This window comes from Phodopus roborovskii, unplaced genomic scaffold (genome assembly GCF_943737965.1).
Source record: "Phodopus roborovskii unplaced genomic scaffold, PHOROB, whole genome shotgun sequence".
In the NCBI taxonomy this organism is placed as follows: domain Eukaryota; kingdom Metazoa; phylum Chordata; class Mammalia; order Rodentia; family Cricetidae; genus Phodopus; species Phodopus roborovskii.
In genome coordinates, this window is record NW_026126407.1 from 43,224,018 (window position 1) to 43,250,148 (window position 26,131).

The window sequence follows — 26,131 nt, forward strand, 5'->3', positions numbered from 1 at the left end:
GGTTTTTAATACCAAATCTTTCCATTTCTCTTTGTTTTCCTGCGATTTGTGGGCTCTGTGAATGGCAGGTTTCTGGCAGATCTGCAATTCCGATTTCCCCTTTGTTTTCTCACGCTAGTGGAGTTCAGGGTTTCTTTTATTTTTTTTCCATGAGTCACAAATACTGTTTAATGGGAGTGGGAGACGGCTTCCCCCTCTCCCTCCCCCTGAGACGCATCATTTGGTTAAACCGCACATAAATTTAACCTCTCTCCAAAGAGCCATTAATGGTTCTAATGCACATATATGTACATGCTCACACTGATTAAGAAGGCTCTCCTTTTTTCTTTTTAAACCATGAAATAGTCAGGGCCCAACTTCCTGGCCTATTTCTATGTAAAGGGCAGTTTATAGCAGAGGCAGGCAGAAGGGCCATGCCTCACTATGTGGAAACCACTTGCCCCAAAACAGCAGTGTTGTCCATGTTGGAGATGCCTTCAAGGGTATTATGATTTGGATACACTGTAAGGGGGCCCTCAACAAAGTTCATGCATAGCTTGACTTCCAGTGAGGTCGTTTGGGAACTGATGAAATCCTTGAGGAGTAGAGCCGGTGACCTAATGTCATTTAGGGTATACTCTTGGTAAGAAATGCAAGACCTCATCAGTCCCTGGCTACCTATTTCACAATGTGTGACCTTTTCCCTGTCATTACTATACACCATGAAGTGACATGCCAGGGGATTCCTTGCCAGATCCTGCAAAACCACGTTTGGATTTTCAACAGCTAGATACATGAACTGAAAAAACCTCTCCTCCTCCTCCTTTTTTTTTCTTTAATAATTTATAAAGTTAGCCTGCCTTGTGTATGACATGATAGTAGGGGAAAAAAAAAAGACTAATATACAGGGCATCCTTGTATAAACCAACAAGCTTCAGAGCAAAGAGAAGTAGGAAGACCAGGATTCAGGGATTATGGTCAGCAGCCTCCTGTTTGTATTAGGATATAGAAGCCACAGTATGGAGGACAGATGGCGGAGCACTTGGGTGCAGGGATGGCAATGAAACTTTGAGTGACAATGCACCACAGACATGAAAGAGGAGAAGAGACAGGCTGTTCTGTGGAGATTCCTGTCCAATGGGGGCTTCTTCAGTATCTCCAATGAAAAGTGGGTCATTTAGAGGAAGTCAAGTAGATGGTCATTCTGGTCTCAAAATTATTGGATCAACATATACATACTCAAATCAAAACAAAACCCTCATCAACAATGCACACATCAACAATGACTCTTTGCCATCTCCTCCTCTTTGTCTCAAGTGTCCCCATTCCTAATGCTACTCTCCACATCCACAAACCCATCCCTGCTTCCTCACAACATGCCGTCTTCTAAGCATCCTGGTAAACACTGGCAGTTTTCTGGCTTGACTGCCAGGCCACCCGTCCATGTTCCATGGAAGCAGCTCTTGTCCACTCAACTAAGGGCACTGGGAAGATTCTCTAGAATCTTCAGCCAGGCTCCTTTTCCCTGAACATTCCCAAGGTCACCTGCATCTAGGGACAAGCCATAGGAATGGGAGGGATGCTGCCAAAAGTGTCAGAGGAGGCAGCACCTGTCACCCCTAATCCAGGGCTGCCTGCCCTGTGCAGGAAATGGTCCCTGCTGGGTGTCCTTGCAGCCAACTCCAGCCAGGCCCTGGTTTGCTCCTAATTAGGGCTGAGCAAGCCCCACAGTACCTGCCTCCTCTCGGCTGCCCATATGGCTGGACTGTGCCCCTCATGGCTGGCAGAAAAGATGAGTGAGGCTGTCTGTCTCCTTTCTCTTTTTCACAGATCAACCATGCGGTTCATTTCCCTCCCAGCTCAAGTTTGCACAGCCTGCTCTGTATATCCATGCCCTCTGCACCATGGAGTCAACTAACCTTGGATTGAAAATAGTGACAAGACAATTGCATCTCTACTCAATATGCCCAGCCCTTTTCTTTCCTCTTGGTCACAGTTTCTCTAAACAATGTGGTATATGGTGACTAGTTATAGAGTGTTATGTTTTATATGTAGTCTGGGGATGATTTAGTTAAATGAGAGGATACCCATTAGTTACATGCAAGTGGTTTGCCACTTGCTACATGGATTCTGAGATCCCCAGAGGAGGAACAGTCCTTATAGCCCGTTTCTCTATACTCTGGAATCTAAGAGCGTTAGAAGAGGATGGAACAGAAAATCCAGCTTCCCTCCCACGTTTTACTAACCTAACTGCACTTCTCAGCTTTCCTGAAATTCGTAAGAGCTGTGGCTGGCACAATTTCCTGTGACTTAGAGCCATGACCCTGCTCTTTCATTCCAAGTAGATGGAGACTTGGGCTTGACATTTCAGAAGCCATTATGAGAACTGTCATTATTCTAAGTTGTGGGCCTTGAGTGTGGTGAGGGGACTGCTTAGATTTCTGTGTGGTGATAACCTCTCCCATGGGATGGCAGTCCCAGGAAGGAGGCCCAGATCCAGCCACATCGGATCACAGGAGCCTGGGAATACAGTGGGATTAGAGCCTTCTTCCCTGTTCGGGTCTGGCTACAGATGTAGGAAAAACAGCCACCTGGCTCTCATCTCTGCAGCCAATGAGATTTTAATTCCTCCCAATTCTCTCTTCAGGGCTTGGCTCACACTGTGTCCTCTGCCTGGATTCCTGTGCCAACTACCCCCCAGGGTGGTCTTAGCTAGCTTCCTTTTCCTCCTCATTTCAGTTCATGTATCCCTGCTTCTGGGGAGCCTGCCCTGTTCTCACAGGCCAGCTCAAAGACAGCTCCACCCCCGCCCCCATCACCACCACACCACTCACCCATCAGGTTTCCACCAGCTGCACTGATCACAGCTCTTTCTCCCACCACACTCACTATGGTTATGTTTCTTTACTATAATGTGTAGTACCAAGTAACCATGTGGTGAGCATTCATGGAATAAGTGAGGAAAGTTGTATAGAAAGAGGGCAAGACAATTATATTCTCAGACCACAGGCTACAGTGGAAGACAAGAGCCTTCAGGATCTGGCAGCCTGGGCTATGGCAGTCTCTGCAGGCAATCTCTGCTATGGCATTAGGATGTGGAAAGTACAACATTTGACAGAAGAACCTTGGCAGACTCATGCACAGACTTGGCACAGCATGCCTCAGGTGCCAACAGGAAGCCTACTGCTACAGGTGTGGAGTCCAGAGGGATTTTTCCAAGTTACTCCATGCAAGAGAAGATGCCAGGTTGGGGGTGTGGCAGAGGGGGAAGAGGGCAAAAGGCCAAGATGGGTTAGGTCATTTATTGTAAGAATGAAAAATGGCATCTTCTACTGTATGTTTGTAACACCAAAGTCTCTGAGACATGGAATTTTAGTCCATTTTTCATTACTGTAATAAAATACCAGAGGCAAGATTATAAAGAAGAGAGGCCTATCAGGGCTCACAGTTCTAGAGAGATCTGAGGTCTAGGGGTCTCGTTTTGTGATTGTCTTCTAGTTGCCAGTTCTCATGTCACAAGCTCATAAGCATCCCATGGCAAGAGGCAGAGAGTATATGTAGGTGTCTATGTTTACATGGCTGGTCTCTGTCCTTCCTATAAAGCTACCAGGATTCAGTCTTCAGGACTTCATGCTGATGGCCTTGTCTAAACCTAGTAACTTCCCAAAGCTCCCACTCTAAACACCACAGGCAGATCAGATTTCTCCCCTTCTTCATACCATTGACTTTGAAAGTTGAAATTCTGCATGAGTTTGGGAGACAAACCATAGTCAAACCAAAGCAAACAACTAGAGCAAAGGATTAGCCAGTAATCTTTCCTAGTACCTACATAGGAGAGGGTAGGATTCTGTGATGGAAGGTCCTCTACATGTCAGGTTCTCAGAGGGAAGATGCTCCCAGGCTACTCTAATGAACACTCATCCACTCCAGCTCATCTGAGTTGTTCTCCCCCATGTTTCCAGTAGCAACCACAGTCTCTAGTACAGTGGGGAGCTGTGTAGCAAAGGGAGCAGTTAGCATCCTAATGCATATATTTTTCCAGGTCTATGGTAGGTGACTATCATACTTCTCTGCTCACTGGCATCTGTCTTTGCATGATCACTGCCCCCCACCATACACCTTGAGGAAGTATAAAACCTTCAATAATGTGGCAACGTGACTCAATATCTTTCCCCTTATTAGGTAAAGTTAACAAAAGTTTGTCATTCCTACTAGTATGTTACATGGCAAATGATAAATTGTCATGCTAAGGTTTCATTTGTTTGCTTCAGACTGTGTTGAAGGCCTGCAGGGTCTTCTTGCTAGTAGATAGAACAAGGTACATTGAAAAAGCCACAAGCAAGGAATGCTGAGTGGCTGACAGGACACAGGAGTGGCATCTAGACAACAGGCAACAAAATACAGGACCTTCAGTCATATAGCCACAGAAACATATGCATTTATTTACTTTGACAGATCTCCTTTCACATAAGGAGAGTCCCCTTCAGAGCAAAATGTGGTTCCCCCAATACCTTGACTGCAGCCTGTGAGATACTGAGCAGCGAAGCCTGATAAGCTGTGCCCAGTTCCCACCCCACACAAACTGTGAGGTAGAACATGTGTTATATAAACCTTTGAAGTAAGTTATAATTTGCTACAAATCAAACAAATTTGCAGCCTCCAGGTCTTGAATCCCTGCTCTCCCTGTGTGGAAAGTAAGGCCAGGGACACTCATGAGACTAAGTTGAGGTACCACCACCTCCAAGACTCTTACTGTCTTCTTCTGCCTCTGCCTTAGGTGGTCTACATCTGTGCCCCAAGGAAGTCCTCGTCTGCTCTGTGGTAGTGCAGATAACACTGGACTCTCCTCTGTTTCCACACTATTCCATTCACTAGACCCAGAGCTCTTCATGCACAGGGCCTCCAGTGTCTTTCTCTCTATGTCCTATGCCTCATCTTTGGTGGATGGTTCTGGAGAGCTTCAAGATCATAGGGCAGTGTATACCAGCTTCTCCTGTCCTCATGGAGACTCTAATCTGATGGCAAACACTCCGATTCTAGTTATAAACACACCTAGAGCACGGTGGCTGTGGGTAAGCGCCTTCAAGGTCCTTGGGAGGACCCTGTTTAGAATGGAAGTCAAAGGAAGGACTAGCTAAATAAGAGGCAGTCCATACCGAGGCATCAGTAAGGAGTGGGGAAGCTAGTGTGCAAGGCTCTTCAGCTGAAGGAAGGCTGGCGAGGCTGCAGTGAACAGCTAAGTCTGCAAGGTTAGGAGAGATACCTGCAATATCTACTTAGCAGCCCTCAGAAGAACTCACCCCTGCCCAGATCTTGATTTTGCAATTCTACCTCCAGGACTACAGGGAAGTATTTTTTTGTTTTTGTTTCTAATGCCACAGAGTTCATGGTCCTTTGTAAATGCCATCAAAGACAAGAAGAACACAAACAGGGGTGATGACATGGTATTGAAAGCCTGGTTACCAGAGCAGCAGCAGTCTGGGTTTAGCTGAGGACCAGAGCTTTGGGAGCCTAGATTTAGGAAGTAGTCATACATATGGGAAGAAGAGATAGTATGTAAGATCCCAGGGGAAGCAGCTGTCTTGTTCTAGCTGCGAGTTTTTATTGCTGGGGCTGAGTGGATGCAGTGTCTGAGCCTGCTGCATTAGCAGGGTATTCTGATCCAGGCAAAGGAAGGTTTGGTAGAAGGTTTCAGATGTCCTTTTCAATCCCAGCATTTGGTGTCTACTGGTGGGAAATGGAGGGCCAGAGTTTTTGTGTCTCTGTGCCCCAGGCTGAAGGCTCAGAGGGGGTGGGAGACACACTGGGTCTGTGCATAGTAGCTCCCTTTGTCCAAAAACACAGCAGAGAGCAACATTGCCTTGGTGACGGCCTCCTGATGCTGGTGATAATGGTGGTGACAGGGAGGGACTTTCAGCCCTAAGGTCACACAGTCAGTGGAAAGAGCTCAGGGTTGGAGTCTAAAATCCTGGGACTGCTGTCTATCAGTTGCATGACCTTGGTCAAGTTACTTAATGAAGCTCTCTGTAATGGCCATCACAGCATGGACCTTTGTGACATCTACATGTCTCCCTCTTCCTTCTAGGCCAGTGGTTCTCAACTTGTGAGTTGAGATCCCTTTGGGGATCGAACGACCTTTTCATGGGTATCACATATTAGATACCCTACATATAAGATATTTACACCACAATTCATATTAACAACAAAATTACAGTTAGGAAGTAGCAATGAAAATAATTTTCTGGTTGAGGTCACCACAACATAAGGAACTGTAATAAAGGTTTGAGGCATTAGGAAGGTAGAGAACCATTGTTCTAGACAAACAGTATCATTAACTGGACCTAGGGTGTGTTACTATATCCTGTTTTCACTCACTTTCCCAATCAATAGAATGGGGATAACTAGCTATATGGGTATTTTCTTCTCATCTAAGTCCTGGATTCCTGGTCCTTTCTGCTCACACGGTGTTGGGTGGAACCACCTGTGGTTGCTCCTCCCTCTGGGCTCAGACGTCACCCAGACACACCTATAACCCATTTGGATCTTTGTAAACATTGCCTTCTTTAAATGTTGTTTACAATGACTGCGATTGTGGTAGAAAACAGAGCATTAAAATTCACCATTTGAACTATTTTTAAACATCAAACCTGATGGTATTAAGTACATTCACAATCCCACTATTATTCCTCCCCAGGAGCTATTTCATCTGGTAGAACTGAAACTCTGGGCTCTCTAAGTAATAATCCGTTTTTCCCTGCCCTTGCCTCCAACCTCTGTCAACTGCCATTCCACATACTAGCCCTGTGAATTTTCTCCTCTAGGTAACTCACTCACGTACTTGGAATCATAAAGTATTTATGCTTTTGTGAAGGGCATATATTGCCTTTAAGATTCATTCACGCTGTCACATGTGTCAGAATTTCCTTCCATATTAAGGCTGAAGAATACTGTGTTGTATCTCTCTTCTCAGGATTGTCTGCTCATCCCTGAGCTGGTCTGCTGTACACATGGCAATGCAAATGTCCTTGGACCCTTCTTAATTCTCCTTCTGAATATTCCACGTGATCCCTATGATCCTAATATACCCCTGTATCCCTGTGTCTTGTTGAGTAATAACCGAGTTAACACAATTAATTATCAGTGTCTGAGGCCTGGTGTGAACTCCATACATATCATATATTGTAATCAGGAAGGCTTGTGGTACAGCAGAAGGAGGATCCCTCTTCATCTTAAGATGATAATGTTTAGCCCCAGCTAAACTACCCTCCTTGCCTTGTTAGGCTGGCACTAAGTAGGGTCATTCTAGAACGTAAGTGCAAACCTAATAGGATGGAGATGCAGCCCTGCTAAGCTCAGCCAGACAAACTGACCACACCCAAGTCTTGATGCCTTTTCCAAGTGGGTGGACACTGTACAGGGAGATCCTGGCTGGCTCGTGGTAACAGCAGCAGAGGCAGCAGATTAGACTGGCTCTCTCTAACTTGTGGTCTAGAGGTCAGCGGTAGTGTTTCTTATCTTGTTTTACAGAAGTTAGGAGAGCCTCTAACTTGCCCAAAACGCAGCAGAGGCTTGAAGTCAACTCTGAAAGCTGAAAAACTACACTATCCCTTAAAGTGATGAATAAGCTTCAGCAATTAACTCTGTCCCACCCTGAGCATCCCAGCCCCAGCCTAAATCCATGCTGCTGCAGTGTGTGAACAGCTAATGGCTATACCACAGAGACACCCTGGGTTGCAGTGCATCCCCCAGTGGTGGTATAGGCTAGGGAGAGGGACCAAAGGTAGAGGAGACAGACTGGACTGGATGCTTCCTTCTTGGCCACCTGTGTGATGCTTTGGTGTCTTTTCTTCTCAGAGCCAAGGTCTGCCCAAAGCACCCGAGGAGGAGTCAGGGGATGGTGGATCTTCCTGGCTCCACAGCAGTAAAGTCAGGATTACCCACTGACATTACAGCTGGCAGCCTCCGGCGCCTGGCACCCTTTAAAAGAACGCCATGGCAATTTTCCAGCTAAATTCTCCCAATTAGGCAGTTAGAGAAACATTATCCACCCCAGGATGAAGCTGATGAAATGGCGGGGGAGGGCTGGAAGAGGAAAAGGCTAACAGTTCTGAATTGCAGCCTAGAGCCAAGTGAGCACATTGGGGGTAGGGATGGGAGTTCTGAGTTCAAGGAGAAGGTTCTGAAGGGAACTTATCTGTGAGCAAATAGATGATTCAGTTCACCTTGGCCACCAGTGAGTGGGCAGAGGGGAGCCTGGGGGCAGAATGATGAAGTCACACCTGTAAGGGCTGTAAGGGTCTCTCTGCCACCTCAACTAGACAGAAAGTAAAAACTGGGGAAACTAGAACCATGAAGGAAAGTCAAGATGTAGTGTGGGTTATAATCCTGACCCTTTACTTACAGAAGTTCTCAGAGTTCCCTGTTCCCATGGATTTTTACTTCTATAGAGGTATTTTCGCTATTAGAAGGCCTTTCACATCCTCCAACAATGTAATTCTTAAAACCACCCAGATGTTTATGCCCATAAAATTGGTTTCACTTCATCTTGGCTTAAAGTCAGAGAGTTCAAAACTCTCTTACTCTTCCAAGGCTCAAGTCCTAAAACCCAAAGGTCTAAGACATGGCTACTGTAGGATATTTGGTGGATATCTTATCTAAATAACAAGAGACTTGCTCTGAGGTGTGATTACTCTTGACCCTCAAGGCCAGATAAGGAGAAATTTAGTCTAAGATGTGGTTACCAAATATCTGGAGCATCTGAAGGTCTGTTTCTTCCTTGTATCTTGATAAAGAAGTTCTTTGCCACGTCCCCCTTTTTGTTTGGGGTATTTGAGAATGTTGAAGAATAAACTTGGGACATTCAATATTCACTGGATTGTCCTCTTGACTCTATTCTGTGTCTTTCTATCTTTTCATTAGCAATACTTCTCAATCCACACTCCCCCTCTAAGGTATGAACCATGCAAGTCAGCTGGATCCGACTGAAGCCCCACAAACACAGGATATGACAGACTGGCACTGCAAAGTGGGGGTACTACAAATTATTACTACACCCAGGGAACTGGGTCTCCCACTACCCCCAATCTCACAGGAGAAAAAAAGAAGACATACTCAGATGTACAAAAGCCAGGAATGGAGACATCAAGCCAAATGCACAGTCCTTAGAAGGGACCTGGATCTCATCCCCAGAATCCCAAATCATCAACACACATCTATTCAACGATAAATAACAACCCTGAACACTGTGCCAAGTGCCTAACCCATAATGTCTGATTCTTAAAACCATTTCTATAAATTAGGACTCATCACATCCCATACTGTTAATGAAGAAAGTGGGCTGTACAGTGTGACCAAATCCCTGCCTGAGCTACAGGCCACCACAGAAGGCAGCCTGTAGTCAGGACGAGGTCAATTTGCACACCAGCATATGGGCCCTCCAAGGGGTAGAGAGGATGCCTGTATTCAGGGTTCATATTTCATATATCACATGAACCAGTTATATAATACAATGTTATAAAATTAGAACCAGAGATGGAGATGAACACACACACACAGAGTGAGTACATACATACAAGAGCGACAGAGCATACCAGCCATGTGCATGCTTAGAGCGGTCAGGAATTCTCCATGAGGGAAGAAGACTTGATTGGCTGCTTATCATTAAAGAGCAAGGATGGGAGACAGCAAGTGGTTTGAAGAGCTCTTTGGTTTGCTTCTCACTGAAGAGTTGCACAGGAGCCGGTAAACAATTGTGAAAGCACAGTATATAGGGACCTGGATGCCATGGTACAAAGGAATTGGGAACTAGTGAATATTTGAGGTTGAGGTGCCAAGATACAGCTCTCAACCTTCCTAGTGCTGTGACCCTTTGATACAGGATCTTCATGAGACAAGGAGGAAAGAGGAAGGAGGAGTCAAGATGGAGAGACTGGGGAGACAAGATGTCTGCCATATTCCCCATTAAGATGAGGCCACATGGAAATACATAGATCAGCAGAAATGAGTTAATACTTAAGACAGAGCTAGCCCATAAGGAACTAGTACCTGGCCAACAGCATATAGCTGATACAGAGTCTCGGTGTGTTAATTGCCAAAAACCATACTCCTTACAAATGGCACCCATGTGGCTAATAAGAACTTACACTTAATTTTAAAAAAGCTTAAAAACGCGGTGTTAGAAACAAAAGAACACAGACAAGCAAGGTTTCTTGGTAGCAGCATTTTTCAAGTTAGTTAGGTTTTTCAAGATACACAGAGATATATTTGAGATAGATAGGCATTCTTCAAACCTTTCAAAGACCTACAGAATATGGCATTTAAAATGGTTTAGGGTTTTCGTGACAGTGAGACATAATTGCTCTTGGCAATACCACCTGCACCAGAAAGGAAGATGGAAGATGGACATCGAAGAAATACATTATGAAGTTTGCTTTCAATATGGCAAGACTAGCCATGTGGACAAGATACTGCTCTTGTCTGGACTGTTTGACTTTGTGATGTATAAACTGGACATGCAGGACCCACAGGAAAGTGACTGCTGATTCAAGATAGACATTGCTACAGAGTTCCTGCTTCATGGAAGAGTCTGCCAGACAGTCTGCAGGACACAGAGAAAAGTGACGAACAAACTGCCAATACAAGAAGACAGTTTAAAGTCTCCTGCTTTGCTGAAGAGTCTGCCAGACACACTATGGCCTATGGGCTGAAGATGCAAGATTACAAAAGAACTTCGGGTGACCAGGCAATGAGTTGTCTCTGTCATTTCTAGAGTTTATATATTATCCTTCTGTGGTCTTTGAAGGAGTTGAAGACAGATAGTTATAGTTAGTTTTCCTTAGTTAGGATTAAAGATAAGTTACATATAGGACTTTAGACTCACAAGATAAAATAGATAATGGAATATTTTCTTCAAATCTTACTAAATGTTAATGGACTAAATATTGTTAACTGTGATTCTTACTTGATAACTGTTGTGTTATATATTTTGCTATGTTAAGCTTAAAAATCCCTTCTTTTTATTTAGACAGAAAAGAGGAGATGATGGGAGATGCCATTATGTATATATGTTTCTCATACTGGTTAATAATAAAGCACTATTGGCCAATAGGAAAGGAAGATAGGCGGTACTAGGAGACAAGGAGGAAAGAGGAAGTAGATAGGAGGAGTCAGCATGGAGAGACTGGGGAGACCAGATGCTTGCCTCACTCCCCGGTAAGGAGACCACGTGGAAATACACAGAAATGGGTTAATACTTAAGACAGAGCTAGCCGATAAGAAACAAGTAACCGGGCCAACAGCATTGTATCAAATACAGAGTCTCTGTGTATTATTTGGGGCTGGCGTGGTGGCGGGACAAGACAAGCAGCGGGCGGAAAAACCTTACTCCTTACACTCTACAGTTAATTAATCTCCTATGAGGGGCTGGGGCAGCCATACTTTTAAAATAATCACAATATTGCACAAAGAGAAGGTACCAACAATGTCTTACATCTACACCATCCTAAAACACCCATAAAAATTAGAAAACATAACTTCACAAATCACTAGGATACGGAACTTGAAAATGGACTTGAAGTCTATAAAAAGTGAGGCTCTGTGCCCAGTCTTGGGAAGCCAGGAGAGCCAAACCGGAAGCAAGCAGAGCCCACATAAAACGACTTCCTCTGGGCAGATCCACCTCGATGGACCTTTTGCAGTAATTACTGTGGTCCTTTTTCCTCAGTCCACCCCCACTCACAACCGTTCTTCTTGCCAGCCAGATTTTGTCTATAATTTTGAAAGCCTGTGGATATATTTCACTGGGAATTGGCTCAAGCCTGCCAGGAAAATCAAATTTGGGACAGAAATAGAGGAATTTGGACACAATGGCCATGATAGCTGTTGCCAGCCCCAACTTCACCCCAAACTTGATGTGGGGAGGAGGGATGGAGATTTCTAGGGACTGGGGGAAAGCCCTAAACAGAATTCTATTTGTTTAAAAGAGTCACTGAACCAGCAGCCCAGGCCCTCTATTGCATGGGCATACCTGATCAATTTTCTGCCTTGCCACCAGAAGAGGACTGCATCCTCCCGATAGAGAAGACTCCTGTGGCCCTATGTAAGATGAACTCTGGATACAGGAGACAGAACAGACTAAACAGAAACACTGTGCTCTGTCCTATGCCCTTCACATGCCACATGGATTCCCATGCGTGAGTTGGCACATGAAGGCCAAACTGGCAGAACCCAGAGATTGCTGCTCAGCTTGGGCCTAGCAACAGTGAAATTCGGGGCTTTTCCACATGGATATTCTTGATATGCTCAAATGTTTACCATTGAGTATTGTGAGAGTGTTTATATCCCTAATATTGGATAATAGACATACTGGGGAGACAAGTATATGCTATACAGAAGTATTTTGCATTGATTTTTTTCTCTTAGGTTTGACTCCCTGGTCCAATGGCTGGAGGGAGATGCTCTCAAAAAAAATTTTTTTTTAGGTTTATTTATTACTTTGTGTGTGTGACTGTTTTACCTGTATGTATGTTTGTGTGCCACATGTGCGTCTGGTGACCACTGAGGCTGAGGTCAGAAAAGGGTATCCAATTCCCTGGGACTGAGCTGTCACGTAGGTGCTGGGAATCCAACTGGTCTTCTGCAAGAGCAACAACTGTGAGCCATTTCTCCAGCACCCTAGAGGTGTGCTTTTAATCTTGGAGTGTTCCTTAACGTTTGATAAGTAATACCAAGATTGGGGAAGGAAAACTGGGGTATATGGCTCAATTCTCTTGCCCTTTAAATCCTAGGCAGACCCAGGCCACGACCAGCTGTGACTCAGGAGGAGGAGGCCTGAGGTGCAGAACTAAGCTGGGCTGAGGAGGAGAACCAGACATCACTTGGGGTGAAAGCAGCAGCTGCTAAAGGCAGGTTTTGTCACCTGAATTCTCAGGAACCTGTCATCTATATATCTGTCACTTCAAGAGTGACTCACTTAGACAGAGAGAGTTACTGGTCACCTTTTAACCTATAGTGGCATTTGTGGTATTTTTAGTTTTTCCCTTGGGCTATTTCCATTCTGCTAAGACCTCAGAAGATAGGACGGAACCCGGAACCTCATGATTAAAAAAAAAAAAAAAAAAAAAAAAAAAAAAAAATCCAGTGGTGTTTTGAGAGAATACTTATTCTAAAACTTTTCATTCTCATTTTTAATTAAAGAAAGATAAACAAACACCCAGGTCTAAGAGAGCCCAAGCTTGACCTAGAATTTTCTATGCAGCCAAGAATAACTTGGAGTTTCTGATCCTCCTGCCTCTACCTTCCAAATGCTGAGATTACAGGCATGTGCCACCACACTTTATGACTTGCTGTGGATCCAACCCATGGCCTCATGCAAGCTGGAGAAGTACTCTACCAACTGAGCTACATCCTTAGACTCCCCCCTCCACTGTCCCAGTAATTGACTTTGGAAAATTAATTCGATACAGTCAACTAGACTTATTCCCCAAGTATTCAATTCATCCAAAGTCTTACAAATGGGCTCCTCTGGTGTGCTGGCCCCAGAGACCGTGTTTCTAACCATGATATGCAGACTGTCTTTGCAGCTTTGAAAAGCATCAAAGCTGAAATGCACAGAAGTCAAAGACACTGCTGACCCTGAGCCAAAGTCTTGGAATTCCACCCAAACAGAGCTCTTGGGCCTGGCCTTGCAGATGACCCCTGGATGCTATCCAATATTAAATCACCCAAAGGAAACTTTCAGTAACTTGGGCCCTTGTGGCTCTCCTAGGAGACAGCACCCATTCTAGATTGAGTTCTGAGCTTCCAGGTGGTATAATGAAGGAGGTCTCTCTAGGCACTGAACCCATTATGTTGTTAATGACTGGAGACTGTTAGCATGCTGATTAATGCAGCCATTGTTCAGAACAATGATTAACCCAGCAGGAAGGACCAAAGGCAATGAAATAATGCCTAATCACTCTGGAAGGAACTGCCAGGTGATGTTTATTTCATGAGATCTGGAGGGAATCGAAGACACAATCATTTTTCCTTGACATCGTTGTTTTCTGTCCAGCGGGTGGGCAGGTGCAGTGGGGAAGCTAGCTCATATCTGATTTCAGGTGTACATTCTTGAAATGTGTGGGGGCAGGAGGAAAGGGGCAGAGACCCCTGTCTCAGGCTGAGCCACCAAACCCCTACTATGCTCACCCTTGTGCTCTCCCATCTTCACATCTTTCCCTAGAGCAAGCGCTCACCTGAGCTGTTAAGTAATTAATTTCCTTGTGCATCTGACGTAGTTGGCTTTCCCAAAGAACTGCCAACTAGAAATGGCTCTTAATTATGTCAACCCATGAAACCACACTAAAGATGAATGTATCAGAATGCTCATTTGCCATATTATTTAAAGAACAAGGGAGAGGGAGCTGACAGGAGGCCAATAAAAGCCCTTTCATCAGGAAGTACTCAGAGCTGGGTTCCTCAGTTTTCAAAAGTAGCTTGTTTAAATGCCTCTTCCATGAACAGGAGGGAATCAGAGCAGAGGCAAGGACGTTATCTGGTTAAGGGACTGTAAAGACAGAGGTATCTTTCTGCCCATGTAAAATTAGACTTAATTTGATCTTTCATAAAGCTCTGTTGGCCTCAGTATAGTGAGAGGGCTCAGCTCAAAAGGGATGGCATCAACCTGGACAAAGAAAGAGGGACCCGATTTTCTCAGCTCTATCCATCTTCCTCAGAGCAGATGGGGGCACTTACTTTGGAGATCCCTATCAGTGTGATATGATTTCTGCCTGGTGCCACTCAGAGGCATTTTCAGGTCTAAGAGGAGAGCAGAGAGTGAATGGGAAGATGCTGTTTGAAGATGGAGATCAAAAGCCAAGGAATGTAGGTGGCCCCTAGATAAAAAGAGGGCAAGGACCCAGGTTCTCCCCTGTCCTTTAGGAGTGTGATCCTGCTAACATGTTGGCTGCAGCAATTCATTTCAGATTCTATACTGCAAAAATTCTAAGATACGGTTTGTGCCGCTCTGTCCCCCTAAATGTTTGGTAATGTGTTCCATCGGCCTTAAAAATCTGATACAGCCTATGGTCCAGGATTCCACCATGTCCCCACACCTACTTGAATCTTTTCCATGCTCATCATATGCAGAAGAGAGTCTTCTGTTCTAACTGCTAGAGTTGGGATTACCTATCTGACACACCCACATCCCAGCATCCTTCTCACAGTTTTTCTATAGTTGGGTCTCATCCTCATGTTTTGCCAGGACCAACGTTAAGATCTTCTGTTAGAATCCCAGCCTCCATTTTAGAGACGTCCAAGGGCATCTCTTTTGCTTTTCTTAACCACTCATTATACAGAACACACTCCATTTTCTCCCCTTAACAACAAGGAGGCCAAAGTTAGACAGGTACAAACTTGCCTGTTCTTATACTGCCGCGGGGGTGGTACAGTCACCATCATTGTAAGAAGTGTCAGGACCCAAAGTCAGTGTTTTCAAGGTATCTTTATCATGCCCATTCTCACAGGCCACCTGAGAGAACCCAGGGACTGAGGGCCAGAACCCTCCTGGATCTCAGTATATAGAATCACTTGAGTTGGGCTTTGATTAGCTATATTTTGTAAGTTCTACCTTACTCATGTGCTTGCCAAGAAAGCCTTCTGGTAGCAAGAGAAGCAAAGACCCCCTAAATGTCACAGTGAGGACAGGGCTGGGACACACACAGAACACAAGGCAGAAAAACATTCTTTCTGGAGAACTCACTCAAGGAGGTTGTTCCTGGTCCCATCTCCATTGCCCAATCTCCTTTCACCAAGTCCTATTGCTGGGATCCATTGTTAAGTAGCAGCTGACAACTTGCTCTGCACCTATCTCCCTGAAGAGCACACCCCACATACCACAACAAGCAGAGAGAGCACGGGGATAAGAATTGACTCCATTTGTGCCCAGGCACTGTCTAATTCCTGCCAAGAAACGCATTCCTTCCATGCCTGTCTATCAGCTGGGGAGGAGAGAAGTCTGGGGACAGCAGCTCACATTTCCCGAGCAGAATTCTTTATCTTGCCTCAGGTATAGATGAAACCAGCTGGTAAAAGATGAAATACACTCCTTGTCTTGGGTAAGAGATCCACAACTGGTGTCCAGAGGTCGAAGTCCATGAGGGCTTCATTTTGGAAAGCTTGTTTTTTCAGCACAGTTCATGATGACATGTTTAATTTGAGACACCCCTCCCCCCACAGAGAGAGGGACTCAAGGAATCACAACAAGAAACACATATTTATCCAGGAAAAGCTCTCAGCATGCCAGGGGCCACTATTAGAACCCAAGGGTCCTCAAGGAACATATCCCTATGCAAGACAATTTTTAAACTCTAAGAATCATACATTTTACCAACACTTTCAGGCAACAAGTGCACAGAAAAATTTCAAAAGCAAAATCAGATACACAAAGAAGGCGGAGGGTGATGTGTGGAAACCACAGCCTCACGGTTTATAGCACAGGGTTGTAAAGGGGAAAATACTTTGTAATCCCCAGAACCCTCTCTCTCTCTCTCATTCTGCTAATTAAGTAAAGCAGCCTTAACAGCAGCAACTCTGATTCGGAGCCAAGTGACTTTAGCAGTGACATCATGCATAGCACAATGTGGGCGGGTGACCTCTGTAGTGACATCATGGCTCACACAGACAGTGCCTTTCACAGCACTCCATCATCGGCCTTGCTCTCAGACACAGACTCTGCTCCCTTGACACAACAATATCGACCACTGGAGGCGTGGGGCACTAGGGGCCAAGCAGGAGATGTGTGAGCCTGCCAGACTGTCTGTGATTCTTTCTAATCATGCTGGGGATGCAGGCCAGGTGACTCATAGCCCCCCAATGACAGGAGCAGCCAGCATTTGCAAGAAGCCTGGCCACAGATGGGACCCATCTCACACTTGCCCTTGGTGGCCCCGATCATTCTCCCCGATTTAACCAAATGAGTCCATGACCCATTAGTCACTCCTGACTGCGGCACACTGGGACTCATCAGGTCTCTGTGAGTCACACCTCACAATGAAAGACCTACACTCACTTCAGGGATGCAAGCAATTCAGACACTTAGAGAATGTTCCCCAGATACCATACTGTAGCTTCATTTGCAGCAAGTCAGTCTAATGCTGGTCTCAGTAACAGGGTGTTAAGAAGCAGGTAATTTGTTCCTTCTGTCCTGTTGTGAATCCATTTCAAGAGGGTGCCCCTCACACCCACTTATCATCATGAAAAAGGAAAAGATTTACCACCAGCCTCTGTGTAAGGCAGAATAAGGGGCAGAAGGATGGAAGGATAGTCATAAAATCAAGGGCTATAGTTTCTAATGCAGGCAACAGTTGTGTTAGTCTGCTTCCTTTTATTGCTCATAGCTTTGGAGGCTAAACAAAGGAGGCAGCTCTTTTAGTTTAGTCTCTGGGTGACAGTTTCCTTGGATGATGATGTGGCCACAGCATCAACAAGGAGAGGTAGGTGTATGAGAGATCACAGGAAAAGACAGAAGCCAGAGAGAGAGAAACTCTTGGGATTCACCAGAGTCCCAGAAGAAACTGAGTTAATCCCCTCTGGGGGCATACCTTCAATGCTTAGGAACCTCCTACTAGGCCCATCTCTTAAATGCCCTGCTCTATCATCATAGTGGGAACTAAGCTTGCAATCACAGCCAGGCCAAAGAGACAGCACACAGGTACTATCTTCAAACCACTGCGGAAAGCCCAGATCACAATTTCAATTCTCAGAAACCAGAGTACCTGTCAGTTATTTGATGAGGGCAGCAGCAGCGTTTTCCTCCTCCACCTCCCAGCAGAAGGATTTGCCCAGACACTGGAAAGGTGGGGGGGGGGTGCTTTATTTCTGTCTCCTGGAGTGTGAAGGGGACATCTTTCTCAGGAAGCCAGTGAATCAAGCCACCAGGCCTCTTGTACAGGGAGCTTGCAGGCAGTGGTTCTGGTGGTGGTAGATATCTGATACCTTTCTCTTGACCAATAAGGGGCTTCCTAAGTCCAGTTCTAGACAGAAGAGTGGGACTCCAAATGTGCTCAGCACTGGGTAGGGGCTGATCCAGACTCATGAGTGAATGAATGTTTGAATGGATGTCTTTGCTTTCTGTGGTTAAGTCTACGCTCACCTAAGCAAGAAAGCAACTAAAATTTAACACTACAACTTGTTGCCTTCAGATCTCTAACAAAACTGGCTTTCCCTAGACCACAAAGTACATGGAAAACCTTAAAATTACTTAATCTTTAACCCAAAAATCTCACTGTAGGAAACGGTTTGATAGAAATAATCTAATGAATTGGGCGAAAACACCCTATTTCCAAAAATACTCTAACAAGCATTGAAATTTTATCTAATGTGCCACAGAATAATTAAGTGGGCAAAGATTACTGAAACAAAACACTGTGTGGAGTCGCCGAAAAGGCATTTGAAGAACGGGAACAATGCCCACGATGATTTTGAATGAAATCATATAAAATGATGTTAGGCCACATGTTCTAAAAGATCCTGCGCTGAGAGATGACAGGTGAGTTAATGAGAAGTAGCCATCTTTGGGAAGTAGGTGGAGGACATTCCCTTGCATATATTATTTTCTGAAATTCCTGCAGTGAAGATTGTGTGATGGAAGATGGAGGTGGGGGGAGGGGCAAGTGTGTAAGCAGGTGGGTAGTTAGTGAGTTCTAAGAATGAACTCTCTCTTGAGAATTTGCATCCTGCAGCACACTAACTCATTGGACCAACAACTTGGACATTACTTCAAAGTGTTCTCTGATTTCTCAGTGCTGTCAGGCAACTCACATAGTAGGGCTGGCAAATGTAATGGTTAAACCCTGCCTGCTGTCAATGCCATAGGGCCTGGAGATGGCATTTCATGTTCATCCCTACTGAGTGAAGACAGAGCTGCAGTCAGGATCATGGGAATTAAGGAATTTTAAATAGATGTCATGCTGAATTTTTTGTTTTTTAAATTATGTGGTGTGTGGTTGTGTGTGTGTGTGTGTGTGTGTGGTTGTGTGTGTGTGCGCGCCCATCTTGGTGGAATCCATTCTCTCTTTCCACTTTTACATTGGTTCTGGCGATCAAACTTGGCTCATTAGACTTGTTTGGCAAGTGCCTTACCAAAGAGACATCTTCCTGGCTCTAGAACTGACTTTTGAGAGATACTACAGACTCATAGGGAAGGGCAGAACTTGTGCTTGCGGGGGCAGGGGGGGCAGCACAGTGTGATCAGGACACTTGTGACTGGGTTGGGACATCAGTAGTTAAGGTGAATACAACTCCTTGTGAAGCTGCCTATTAGTTGAAATCCATGATTTGCTCTACTTCGTGGGTACCTGGCCTTTTATCCACATGATCCACTTCAGTCCCTTGTCTGTTATCCTGGCATCTAGGTAGCAGTCTAGAAAAGTACCCTTGCTGATATGTGGACAATGACTGAACCTCAGCCCTCCAATAGAGGAGCACAATTTTCTTCATCTTTGTTTGTATCTTATTAAGCATTTGGAATAAGGTGAAAATAATGATAATAAAGCCATGAGAAATAAGGAAGATTAAAGAAGTTGTGAAACCATAGGACACCAAAAAGACAAGGCAACAAAGACACCCTGGGCTGGTCCTGAGGCACACAAACAGGTCATTAATGGAAAATTTGGTTGGCTATCTATTTTTTGTTCTCAGGTTAATATATAAGTATCAGTGTTAATTAAGCATAAGTTTTAATATATGTATCAATGTTTTAGTTTAGTGATAAGTATACCATAGTAATATAAAATATTTGGGCAGGAGACAATGTGGTTGATAGAATGTTTGGCTTGCAAATACCAGAATCTAGGTTCTCCCCCCATGCCCACATAAATACCAGGCCATTGGAGCATGCTATAATCCCTGTGTTGGGGAAGCAGAGGCAGGGTTTGGGGACTTTACTGCCTGCCTGTTTAGCCTAAACAAATGAGCTCTAGGTTAGCAAGAGATCTTATCTCAAAGGTGGGCGGTGTTCCTGAGGATGGCACTCAAGGTAGTCCCCCGTCTCCCACCTGTACACATCTGCACACACCTCCCCCCAAACAAATATTAGTCATAGGGAAATTGGACTCAATATACATTGGGCACTCTCCAGGTTAACTTGAAAACTTTTGCTAAAATTATTTCAAACTAAAATGTCTACTTTTAAAAAGATCATGGCCTTTAGGAAGACTGAAGGAGATAATGAATATTAACAATTATTTGGCTCATCAGAAATTTCAGTGGAATGGGCCTGGACAGATGGGATGGTTGGATTCTAAAGTCTCTCTCTTCATTGAGAGCCCATATGTCACTTGATTTCACAGGACTCCATTTCTTGGGTCTGTAAGATGTGACCACCACCACAAGTTGTTGCAAATGTCTTACATGTGGGCATCATAAAAGAGGAGGGGAGAGACAGGGTTGCACGATGCTTGCTGAATCCCTATTCCTAAAACAGAACTGACTCAGACCAGTGTTTGCTACATGGGTGAGTCTATGTACACAGCTGCTCTGAGTGGCACCCCACTGCTGCTATCAACACTATCAAAGCCTCAGTAGTTCTATAGAAAGTGACCTAAAAGAGGGGACGTATAAACACACTCTGGTATATGATTTCAGAATATAATAGAGTTAAATGCAGTTAAATGAATTCACGTGTGTTGGCATGACAGAGCCCAGTTTAATGGTGAGAGATGCAAACGTAGAAGGGCACATGTGCTAGAAAACTCATTTGGAAATATATAAAATGTTTCCATATACATTTGACAGAATAATTAATGTGATTAAAAGGTGAAAAGCATGAGCCAGGAAGATTCGCTGAAGCACAGGACAGGTTATTTTGTCTCATCTTGAAATTCGAGACCAGAGAATTTCAATTAGGATATTTGTTTACACATAGTGAGGTATGCTTAGGCCCTAAGTCTAAGCATGGACTTCATGTATATTTCATATACAATGTGTACATTTATTATCAAATTAAGGTGACAGCAATTTCATATACTATTTTTAATAATTTTGTGCAAGGAACCAATTTTCAGAGTATTATTGATGGCTTGTTGATGGTTAAAGTATCTGACATTGGAGCACTGTGGATTCTGGGTCTGTAGGTCAGCGATGTTCAGCCTTTGTGGTAATCCCTAGGGAAGAGCAGAGTCTCTGAGGACACTCCCTGTCCGTCTCCTCTGAGACACACCAGGTTAGAGGGACAAAGGCTTCTCTGGCTTCCAAGTGAGGCCACCTAGAACTCACCGAGCTTTCCTGGCCATTTTACTACATTGATTATCTGCTACTCTGTTATTTAGCTGTTAAAGAACACACAAGGAAGGATAAATTAAAATTGCATAATTTAGGAAAATCTGTTACCAGATTGCTGGTTGTAAATTGCACGTTGGCAGTTCATTAGCACAGAGGCTGACCAAGAATGGGGTCTCCCAGACCAACTGGCAGCAGCAGAATCATATGGGGACTTGCAAATGTCAACTCTCAGGCCACCTTAGGCCTACTGAATGCTGAACTTGAGATGGGACCTGGCCACGGTATTCTAACAAGCCTGCCAGAGTTGCAGCTGCAGCTCCTTTTCTACTGGGCCTTAAGTCAGTCCCTTTTATCTCTGATTTCACTTCTTCATTCCATTAAAACTATGTTCCAGATCCAAATTCATTCCCAATTCTCAAAGTTTACGGAGTCTGCTAACTTTCAGAGTTTTTAATATATCCACTTGGCCAGCCATCACTGTGCCCCTCATGATGTAATGCCCCTCCTTGTTGACTGTTGCTTAGCTGCCCTCTAAGCACTCATTACTCGGTTCTCCATCACTTTCTCTGTACAAAGGCTTAAACCTAAAACTTGCTTCCCCTCCACCTCCATGGCCACTAGGCAGCAGTCTGGACAGAGTGCTCCGTATGGAGCTTCCTAAATATAACTCACAGTCTAGAGAAATCTCCTCCCAGGTGACATTTGTGTAAACAATAAGCTGAGAGTCCCTCGGTGAGAATGGAGGGTCTGGAACATAGATTCCAGGTCCTCTTGGAAGGGCTCCTCATGCCATTCTGCTTCCTTCAGACCTTGAAACTCCTGCTGTCAGCTTTCCTGCTACTGCGGCTGGACAGTATCCAGTCTGCTGAACCCCCAGCATGCTCAGCCGCAGCGGGCCCTAAGGAATGTCGGGAGTTGATAACTGGAAGAAAGAAGAAGTAGTGGAGAAGACAACAGCATCGAAGGCAGCCAAGTATGAATCCTGAAGGTGCCTGAATGAGTTCTGAGCAAGTTTATAACATGAGGAAAGGCGGGGAAGGGAGGCAGAAGGAGGCTTGCCAAACCTGCATTTACACAAGGAACTTTATTACAGCCATTAAAGCACAGGTTCAAGACATAGCTCAGACATATTTAATGCACATTAAAATCAACACATGATGACTAAAAATTTTCAATGGCCCATGTGCCACCAGAAACCATATTTTGAGCAGAGGTCTGACTGCTTCTCATAGGGAGTGCTGACTTCTGCAAATTTCTGACCCAAGGGCTTGAAGCTTCTTTAGGTCTGGAGAGCCAAACCCAAAATGAAAAGATACAAATCTAAGACTGCCTGACCCAAGCGGGAACCAGGACTGCTTGAAGTGCACACTCTGTACCAAGCTGAAGGTCTTTATGTGTCTTCTTTTTATTTCCCCACGGTGTACCAAATTTCTTGGCCAACACCAAGAACAGAAGGGGATATAATGAACACAAAGAAGGAAGAATGCCTCTGGCATTAGCTCTGGGAAGGGTCCCCCATCTCTCAGCTCTGTACTTTTTAAATTTGGAACAGGGTGGTGAGGATGCTTCCAGGAGCAATTGCTGCACTTCACAGAGTCTTGGGACAAGCCTTTTTTGTTTTGTTTTGTTTTTAATGTCAGTTCCTTTTCCCAATTCTGGTAGTTTTCACTCTGAAGCCATTCCCTTTTCCCCGCTCTGCTTTTATGGGTTTTTTCTTTTGAAAGAAAAAAACAATTCAAAGATTTATTTTTATTTTCTATGTATGACTGCTTTACCTGCATGTGTGTATGTGTGCCATGTGTATGCAGATGCCAGAAGAGGATACAGATCCCGTAGAACATGAGTTAGAGACAGATGCCAGTTGCTATGTGGATGCTAAGAACAGAATCCAGGTCCTCTGCAAAAGCAGACAGTGCCCTTAATCATTGGGCTATCTCCCCAGCCTACTTTTCTCATTTTAATTAGCCCCTCCAACAGAGGGACCCACAATCTTTGTGCAAACATATTTAGAACAGTTCAGATGGTGGACAGTAAGAGGCATGTCCTGTCCTATTTCTCTCCTTGCTCTAGCTGGGATTCCTGTCCATGGGCAGCTGCTTTGTACTTCTTTCCATGCTCAGATTCACCTCTGTGAGCACGGCCCAAGTACCAACCTCTAGAGGGCTTGCCAGTGTGCCCCAAGGAAGGCTGCTCCTGCTTTTGGGCTAAGTGAGTATAGTCTTGGATGAGGAGTCCATGTTTTTCCCTTTTCCTAGGAACACAACCCGGAGGCTGCTGGACCACTATCCATATCATTTGAGCTGTGTCCTCCATGCAAACAGATATGCAAGTGGATGTGCTAACCGTTTCCATGGAGAAGGGCAGAGGTGATAGGAGAAACCACCAAGAGATAAGATGATGGACCAAAGGATGCTCAGTGTTGACAGGAATTACGTTCCTTCTCAAAGACAGGGAAGGATAAAAGAAAATCCTTGTTGTGGGTGCTAGATCAGGGGAGAGGGGGCTGTGGAGTGGGGAGGATAAGAATAACATCTGTGTCAACTGTTTATTTTGGTGATTGTCTGAAGCTTGCAGGCAACATGGCTGAGTACAGCTGTCATGGAAACGCGATTCCATCGCAGATGACAAGTTGGCATAAAGACAATGTAGGTGCAAAGAAGGTATAGGAAACAAAACTACCTGTCAGGCACACAGAGGGAGGAAAAAAAATCTCCCCTCACATACTTTCCCATAATTAAATGTCAGATGTACACAATGCAGTAAAATAATTAGCATGGCATAATTACTGTTCTGATGGAGTCCTGTGTATATGCCAAAACAAATTGCTGTACTAGAGCACAAGCTGTTAAAACAAATTGAGTTACTTAATTTTTACATGTAGCAGCCTGTTTTATCATTTCCTAAGATGCAAATGTTTCATTAATAATGCAGCCATTCTAAATGTGCAAACTCTGGGCCACCACATAGGCAGATCCATTGGCCTCCCTCTAGAGGCCGTATGCAAGGATCATCTGGTCCATGAATGGGCAACCTGCCACACTGAGCCTTGCCACTTCTCCTCCATGTAGTCTCCAAAGCCAACAGATGTTTTATTTAAAAAATTTAAAGGTTTTTTTTTTTTTAAACATTACTGTTAGTAACAAAGATCATTTCACATCTTATTTTATTCATTGGTTACTTCTCTCTTTTATCATAGTTTTAAAAGAAATCTTATTACTCTTTTCTGAAAATTGCCACATAAAAGTTTATGCATATTTATAGTGTATCATGAGATGTTCAATACATGCATTTATTGTGTAATGATGAATTCTGGGTAATATATCTCTGCAAACATCTATCAGTTCTTTCTTGTAACTGTTTGAAATGCACAATAGGCTATTGTCATCTGTGGTCACCCAAATGTGCAAGAGCATGTGTGATCACTTTGCTCTGATCTAAGTATAGCTTAGTACACTCTGCCCAAGCCCTCCAGTGCCAGCTAACCTCCACTCTTCTCTCAGCCTCTATGAGATCAACTTATTTAGATTGCACAGAACTGAGATAATGTGCTCTTTGTCTCTTGTTGATGAACAGTGCAGTTTAGAGCCATCCATTAGTTCATGCCACACACATGCCATCTTAGTTCCATTTCTGTGGCTTTGTCAAAACATCCTGACCAAAACAACTCAGGGGAGAAAGGGTTTACTTGGCTCACAGTTCCAGGTGACAGTCCATCGTGTGGGACAGTGAAGGAGGCAAGAAGGTAAACCAGCCAGCTGGTCATGTCACATGTACAATCAAGAAAGCAGAAAAAAAGTGAATGTTCCTTTGCTTGCTTGCTTGCTTGCTTGCTTGCCTGCGCTCAGGTCCACCTCTCCATTCTTAAAGCATTTCAGGACACCTTGTTCAGGAATAGCTGCAGCCCACAATGAGATGTGTTTTTCTGCATTGATTAACTTGATGTGAGAATCTCCCCCAGACAGGCCAACTAGTGTAGACAGTTCTCGCTAAGACTCTCTTCTCAGGTGAGTCTAGACTGTGAGGTTGACAGTGAAAACTGATGTCACACTTGCTTTCAGTCTTCTCAGTGGCTACTCATCAACCAGAAAGAAGTGCAGACAACCTAGAAAAAGGGGACATCATAGTTCCTTGGCAACCACCTGGCACCTCTCCCCAGAACACTCCAGGCTTTCTTCAACTCCATTCTTCTTCAAACGATCTAAGGCTTTATGTACTGCTATCTGTCCTCAAGCACAACCCCCACCCCCATGCCTACTAATCTTTCTCCTCTATCATCTAGAGCCCTTTGTTCTTTCCATAGGACTTGACTTAAATTTCATATCCTCGAGGGTATTTTTCCTAAAGACCCTATAAGAAGTGTCCTTATCCATCCGGGCCTATCTATACTATAGTAAGAGATAAACAAACATGTGCTCTCGTTTGTGATGGCAGTAAGTTGTTTCCCTTTACCATGTGCCAATTTTTCTCCTCTTCAAAATAAGAGTAGACTGGGTCAATATTTCCTTAACCCATGGATCATCTCCTCTTCTTGGGTTCAAGAGATCAATTTAACAATTCAACAACTGTCAAGACTAATACTAATTTCAAGACAAAGAGAAACTACCAAAAACAGAAATAACAATCACTCCCTTATCATGGGTTACAAGACATATATATGCATTTGTTTCCTGGTCATGATACAAAATATTCAAATTTCTCTTTTTCAAGAGGGCACAAAAATGATGTTGCAAAGTTTTAAAAACATGGAAATCAAGGGTGGGGAAATGGATCAGTGGGTAAGAGTGTTTGTTTCACAAGAATAAGGATCTCAGTTCAGATCTCTAGCACCTGTATAGAAACCCTGGTGTGGGTATGATGTCCTCCTATGGCCAGCACCTGTAAACATGAATGCTTGCAC

At 44.2% G+C, this 26,131-nt stretch overlaps 1 protein-coding gene across 1 annotated transcript in view; it reads right to left on the reverse strand.

Moving 5' to 3' along the window:
* The window catches only part of Slit3 (slit guidance ligand 3), a 561,683-nt gene that overhangs the window by 378,270 nt on the left and 157,282 nt on the right, over positions 1 to 26,131 (reverse strand). The window lies entirely within an intron of this gene.